This window comes from Rosa rugosa, chromosome 6, assembly GCF_958449725.1.
Source record: "Rosa rugosa chromosome 6, drRosRugo1.1, whole genome shotgun sequence".
Taxonomy (NCBI): Eukaryota; Viridiplantae; Streptophyta; class Magnoliopsida; order Rosales; family Rosaceae; genus Rosa; species Rosa rugosa.
In genome coordinates, this window is record NC_084825.1 from 32,299,420 (window position 1) to 32,306,496 (window position 7,077).

The window sequence follows — 7,077 nt, forward strand, 5'->3', positions numbered from 1 at the left end:
ACTAAAGTTTAGATCCACTCCCCCAGAATGGATCCGAAAGGCAAACGGTGAGGTTGAATATATTTCTCCATATCATTATGTGAGAATTATTCAAAGAAAATATCTACAACCTGCCTGCGTTGGGTACAATGGTCAGCCAAACTCAAGCATCCCATGGATGAAGGCCATGGCCCTGGAGTACATTAAAAAGATCATCTCTGAAGACATCAGCAATACTTTCCTGGCAGCAGGAGAGAAAACTATTATCACTGCCTATGATCATCCTGACGTAGTCAGCAGTGATCTATTCCTATCTCTCACCAGAAAAGAGATAGACTCGACAATGGCATGCATGCAGTGGGTGGAAAAGCTTGAAAATGACAACCACTATAAGCTGTATGTCGATACAGATGTCGAAGACAACGTTACAACCACTCGCATGGCCCAGACAGACAACAACTCCTTTGTCTTTGGCCACCATTCTGAAACAGATGAGAACATGTGAAGCCACAGGTGAAGAATAAAGCACCAACTTTGCAACTGTAGAACTTTAGACTTTTTCTAAAGGCTACTTTTGCTTTTTCAAAAGGAAGAAAGTGACGCTTCATCCACTCCTTTTCTGCTTTCTCCATCCGACCTCCATTATCAGGAGCACTCAGAAAGCTGAAAAGTCACGGAGTTGTTCTGTACATTGTTATGTTTTGAATTCTAGTTTGAGTTCCGCTCTCTATATAAAGAGCTTTAGTTTCGTTTGTAAGGCATTCGAAAATTTCCATATCAGTTCTAGATTCGAAAAACGGAAACATCAGTCCGATATTCGAAAAGAGCCATAGTAGTGTGCTTCCATTTATATCTAGAAGTGAAGTAGTGTGCTTCAGTACAAGTAAGTACCTGTTCTCATTCTTATGGATAGCTAAACAGCTTTTGCTGTTTACCTGAGAATGAGGCTCTGAATGTTTAACATGTATGTATATTTGAATAAATAAATTCGTATGGTTGCTCACCCATTTCTTCAAACATTTATAATTGTCATTAAATTTCCTTAATTATAGTTGTCCTTATCTTGTCACTATCTAAGTGTCTGCATCTTGTAGAATTCTTAGGTTCTGGTTATACTGTTCAACTGAAAAAATCAGTTTTAAATCCAAAACTAAGACAAGCAGCAGTGATTCCGCCTGTTAAGTATCCGTTAGGCGAGAGGCCGTTAGGAGAAATTAGGCATGTTGAAGGCTAGTTTTGTCCTACTTTTGATGTTTAAAATAAAGTTTGTTTGGTCAAACAGTATTAGCAAAACTACAGAATAATATAGGATACAATTGGCATTTAGATAAAAGACTTATCCCTGTTAGTCTTTTCTTAAACGAAACAGTGTAATACAAAAGTGTTGGGTAGTTGGGAAAAATACTGGTGCTTTTTGGGTATACGGGAAAAACCCCTAATATCTTCCCATTTTGCACAACTTCGGTAATCAAGCAATCACCATTGATTATCAAATATCTTGATTATTAATAATAATCCGATAAATACCGAGATTTGTCCATAAATTGCTTGGTCTCCAAGTAGGCTTTATTCAACCTCTAAATAATATAGTTCGAGCTAGTCGAAAATATATAGTTTGGGCTACCGATATTGGCCCGGATTCTTTCGAGACATACCTTGTCAAGAAAAATGATAATTTGGGTTCAAACAAATCTATTTGAGAATGAACTTAGATTATCATCAATTCATGATTTAAGTCCCAAACTTTTTCATTATGAAGGTTTATGTACAAAAGTATAAGAGGGTTACCCAAGGTGGTTGAGCTGCTTCCACAGAAGACTAACAAAAATCTTGGGCCTGCTGGCAGTAGGTTTTGCCTTGGGGTCGACAATGGGAAACATCTTCTCTGATTCTCTTGCTTTCAAATCCTGGAAACCAAATTACAATACAAAAACCAGCATTCTCATAAATGGGTTTCAATTATGGAATACAAAATCTGAAACCAGTTAATGCAAATCCATGCATAGAATAAAATATGGAGCTTCAAAGACAATTGAGATTTTCATACTTCAATTTCAATAACCAACTTTAAGCTGATCTTAAAAATTTCAGGCTAAGACTACAAATTCGAATCAAATTGATAGAACTACCCATTTACTATATACGAAAGTTGAGTTCTACTGTGCCACTGTTCCTAAGGCAACAGTAAGGAACAGTTAGCGGGGCTTAGGAACAGTTCGTGAGGCAGGAAAAGACAGTTCTGCCCTCTCATTTGAGATTGTTTTTTTTGTTCTGTTGTGTATTGATCAGATTCTCCTCTCTTCTGGAGCCGGCTACTCTAATCCCTCACACCCGAGCCAAAATCCACCTCAAAACCCAAAAATCACTACATAAAAGAGCAACAGAGAAAGAGAGTTGTGAGCAGCAAGAACAGTGTTGACGACCATAGCTTTCAAAACAGAGCTGACCCAGAAGCTGGTTTTTTCAGATGAGCACAAAGCCACCATCTTTGCTTTTCTCTTTGTTTAATTGATCAGTTGAAAATTGTGTCTGTTCTAATAGGGTTCTAGCTTCAGGCCACAAATAGAAGAGCTCCAGTTAGTTAATTGAAAATGATTGGAAGAAGCCACCGTGACTGAGGTAAAGGATAGCTAGATAGCAAGTGACTATGAAAATCGATGAACTTTACCAGTTTTGTAGCTTACAATAATCAAAAGCTTTGCTGTTTGTGATTTCCTATTGGTTCGGTTCTCAAATTATAGGTTGTGAGGGACATGATTGCTGTTTTGTGATTGACTTTTGCCGTTTCCTTCTTTCTTCTTTAATCATTTTTAGTATCGTTATTAACTCTCCTCTTCGTCTCCAGACTGATCTGACGAATCTCGGTGATTGGATTTTGATTTGAGGAAGCTGGAAACTTATCTGGTTAGTTGGTTTTCCATTCCTGTTTCTTTTTTTTTTCCTTTTTTTTTTTGGATTTCTTCTTATCAATTTTTTGGTTTAATTAGTATTTTTTTTTCACGTCTTCAAATGCTCTGATCGATTTTCCAATTTTGTGCAGCGAATTCGGATTTGAGTTTCTACATGTGGATGTAAGGGCTATTCTTTGAAAATCAAGTTGTTTGACATTATTAGGGAGAGGTTTGGACTGGAAACAATGGTTGCTACTTGCCCATCTTTCTTGCTTTCTTTGATATTATTGTTGAATTTCTTCGTTTGAGTATTGCTGAATAATGAATTGGATTGTTTTAGGTATATATACTTTTAAAACATGCTGAAGCTAATTTTGATTTAGAGCTAATGTCTCTACATTTTTTGGGCTATTATTATGATAAAGAAGCTAGCTTTTTGAATCCCATAAGCAAATAGTATATTGCTTTATTTCACCAACCTTGATTGAAGCTGTAGGTTTAGGCTGATCTTTATTTCAGCAAGGGTTTATATGTAACTAAATGAATCACTTTCTTCAAATGCTAGGCATGGATTTCAAAATATTTAAATTATGGTGGTTCTGTGGCAGGTTGAAACTCAATTTGAACAACAATGGGCGGATGGTAAGGTGGAAGAATGGAAAATGCAATTCACGATGGTGAACATGTTCAGGATTAGCAGACTGTACTGCAAATATTACTGAGTTTTGAGTTGGGATTATTGGAATTTGATAATCGAAAGCCTCTGTATGCACCGCGCTGAAAAATGTACTCCCTCTTTCTCAATCACTCTTCTCCTTTTCTCCCCCCTCTAATTTTATTTATAAAAATTGTAATTTTTAATGTTTATTTTACAGGGCACAACTAGGTTTTTGTTAAGTGTAATTCCAAACTTCACAAGGGTAATTCCTTTATTTGTTTATCACTCTTTTGCAACTTCTGCTTATTGTAGTTATGTCTGGTTATAAGTGTTCTTTGTTAATTGCTTTGATTGGTTTAATTTACTGCAGTGAAGACATAGGAACAATGAAGTTCAGTTTGCTGGTGAGCTTAAACTCAAGGGTTATAGCTACCGGTTGAAGGTACCTTCTGTGAATCCTTTTTGCACACATTCGTAATCAATATTCAAATTGTATCACTCATGAGCAGTGACTTTCCTCAACATTCATATATAGTAACTAGCTCCATATGATAAGAAAGATTGGTATATATATGTAGTACTTCACATATCTATCTATTTTGGTGGAAGAACAAAAAAAAAAAAAAACAACAACAACAACTAGGATGAGAAATTGCAAAAAAATGGAGCAAAGAAGTAATATTAACATTAACTATTTCCTATTTCTGATCTAAATTTCTGAAGATTTTGGGTATGGTTGTTGAGTATATAAGTCCAAACTGTAGCTTAAATACAATTGTGCATAGACTTTTTGATCTGAGTTTTGCCCCATTATGAAGCTCGCAATGAGTAATGTATGACTCACCCTGTATCCTGAGATATGCCTATTGAAACAAACGAGAGAGTTGGCCAGGGTATACTATACTATGAGCATTCAGTATTTGTGTTTCAGGAAAAGGCATATATAGATCAAGTATGAGCATGAGAGGTCATGGTTTTGGCATCAAAGGAGGTTTAATGCTATGAGAGGCTTCATTATGAAAATTATCTGAGATGGATAAGATCGAATGATACGAAGTTTGGTTTTGGTGTAATTGTGAAGTATCAGGAATTAAGTACTTCCAATTTTTTTTTGTACGCTTATTCTCATCTATGAAGCTTTTGGTTTCTGAATACTAACACTATTACCTAAATTCAGGTGTTGGAAAGAGTAGCCTGCTTTTACGATTCTCTGATGGCTCCTTCACAACCAGCTTCATACCACTATTGGGTTTGTATTCTTAGAAACTTTGGATATTTTGTATTCAGAAACTCTTTATCAGATAAATATTGATTTATCACATTAAGTCAATTGGATGATGATCTAGGCTTATAGAATATAGAAATATGGCATTATAAAGTGAAGTGTTTTTTTATTTTAATGTACTGGAGTCATTACATGAATATATCTTATAATGCAAGCAGGCTTTTAATGTATTAATGAAAAGTGTAAGGGCTGCAATGAGTGTATATTATAATGCAAGTAGTCAAAATTCAAGAAGCTAGGTATTTAATAATCCTCTAAAGTTTCAGCATGCATTTTGATAATTAGATGTAGGTGTCAATTTCTAATTATGTTTGCTGTTTTGACCCTTTTTGAATTGAACCTCTATGAGAACGTCAAATTTGATTGTCACAGAAGATTTTGGAGTTCCATTGGTTCTGCAGCACTTGCAAATGGCTCATCTGCAAGGTTGAATTTTGATACCTGTTATACAAAGAAAGTTAATTTCAGGTATTCAACCTATTCAGTTACTAAATCATTAGGGCACATATATGTTTCCCAAATTCAGGAAAAAGAAACCCATTTGTTTATGTAAATGACATATTAATTCCTTACAATTTGATGGTATAGTGAAAGCTTTGAATTTAATCTTTGGGCAGTGGAGTATTGAGGCCAATATGAAGCAATGGAATATAACTCGAGATCCATGTAGTGGAGCTGCCAGTGACTCCACCGCATTCGACAATGGCGATTACAACCCCTTCATCAAATAATGTGATTGTTCTGTCATTTAGCCTCTTACTGTCAATGTTTTTACTTCAATGCCACGCTGAAGAACCATACTTTACCTTCAATATCAAACCCATGCAATGATCATGATTTGCATTTGCAGGAAAGTTTATGCCTGGGATGTTGTAGGTGTACTTCCAGAACTATGAAAATTAAGCTACCTATTCAATCTCTGTGCTGATCTAAATTATTGTGCTCTAGTTTTACTCACATTAGTTAGCCAAATTTAGTACCAAATTTGTAATTTTCGACTATTTTGAAATTTGTAAGTACACAAGTCTAGTTAGAACACCAGTTTTTGCAATCTGTAAAATAAAAACGGCTTCAGTTACATTACATAACTAGCATGAAAATAAATCGATATTTTGTGAATTATATTTGCTACTTTATCACTCACAGAATTTAAGAAGAAAACAAACCCGCAGCAAAGCGCAGGCAACTTTTCTAGTGATCATACTATTTCCCACAATCAATATATTAAACAAAACCTCTCTCCAATTTTCTTGCACATAACTTCTTTGACTTGATTTCTCTAGTTTTTGAAAGCCCAAATCTTCACACCCAATTTGCACTTCTCTTCCTGTTCTCTCACTTTATGAGTAATCAGACAAAAAGCTCAAAAAGAGCATTCTCTCTGTTTCCTATGACCCAAATCAGAACCCAATTTTGAATTATGTGAACATGCCTGAGCCAAAGCCCAATTGTAAATCATCTTCAATCTCACTTGACTCCTACGTAAGCAAACAGAAACTTAAAAAGGGTACATTCTTAGTCATACCTCTTAAGACTGTTGAGTGCAGTTTAGGAGGGACGATGCATCATCGATGGATGATTGGCGCACCTACATTGATCAGAAAATGGTCATTCGTTTGACGAAAATTCTGCTCTAAGACTCGCACCAGACCACATGATAAAGATACAAAGTCACTGAAGTACCATCAATGTTGGTGGAGAGTCTGGTATCCACCAGGTGACCCTTATCTGCTGTATGTTAACATCGGGCGTGGGCTACACGCGCTGACAGTACAGTGTCGAAACCAAAAAAACGTCTTTCACTCGGTAAAATTTGAGATAACAAAGTGTAGTTTATTAAAATAAAGGACTAATTTCAGTTTACCCCCCCTGAGGTTTAGGGTCGTCATCATATTAGTCCCTCTAGTTTCAATTTAATCAGTAACACCCTTGTACTCTCCAAATTCATCAACCGTGTCCAATTTTTTAACCTCCGTCCAAATTGGACGTTAAATCCATTATGTGGGCTTCCTTTAGGGGGCAAAATGGTAATTTTTGCACATTCTAGCTCTAAAATTAAAAAAAAAATTCCTTTTTTTTTTTTTTTTTTTTTTTTTTTTAAATTGTGCCTTCAACCTATATACCACAAGTTATAATAGGTTTATAAAAACAAAAAAATACTCTAGGTGGTTGAAAAGTCGATCACTGGTCTACGATATTTGTGATATATCTCCGATAAAATGAAGAATTTTAGGATATATCCCCAATAAAATGAAGAAATATCT

General features: G+C 35.5%; 1 long non-coding RNA gene across 6 annotated transcripts; it reads left to right on the forward strand.

Annotated features, from left to right (window-relative positions):
- Positions 1 to 755: 755 nt before the first annotated feature.
- LOC133717223 (uncharacterized) lies at positions 756 to 5,902 on the forward strand. Of its 6 annotated transcripts, none has more exons than XR_009849470.1 (10): positions 756 to 862; positions 2,269 to 2,598; positions 2,825 to 2,883; positions 3,020 to 3,050; positions 3,479 to 3,656; positions 3,746 to 3,790; positions 3,899 to 3,970; positions 4,706 to 5,281; positions 5,431 to 5,545; positions 5,664 to 5,902. It is a non-coding gene; the product is annotated as an uncharacterized LOC133717223 (long non-coding RNA). The 6 variants fall into 6 exon arrangements; XR_009849471.1 differs by having other exon boundaries at positions 4,706 to 4,777; positions 5,186 to 5,281; positions 5,431 to 5,902; XR_009849469.1 differs by having other exon boundaries at positions 3,020 to 3,118; positions 5,431 to 5,902.
- Positions 5,903 to 7,077: the final 1,175 nt, after the last annotated feature.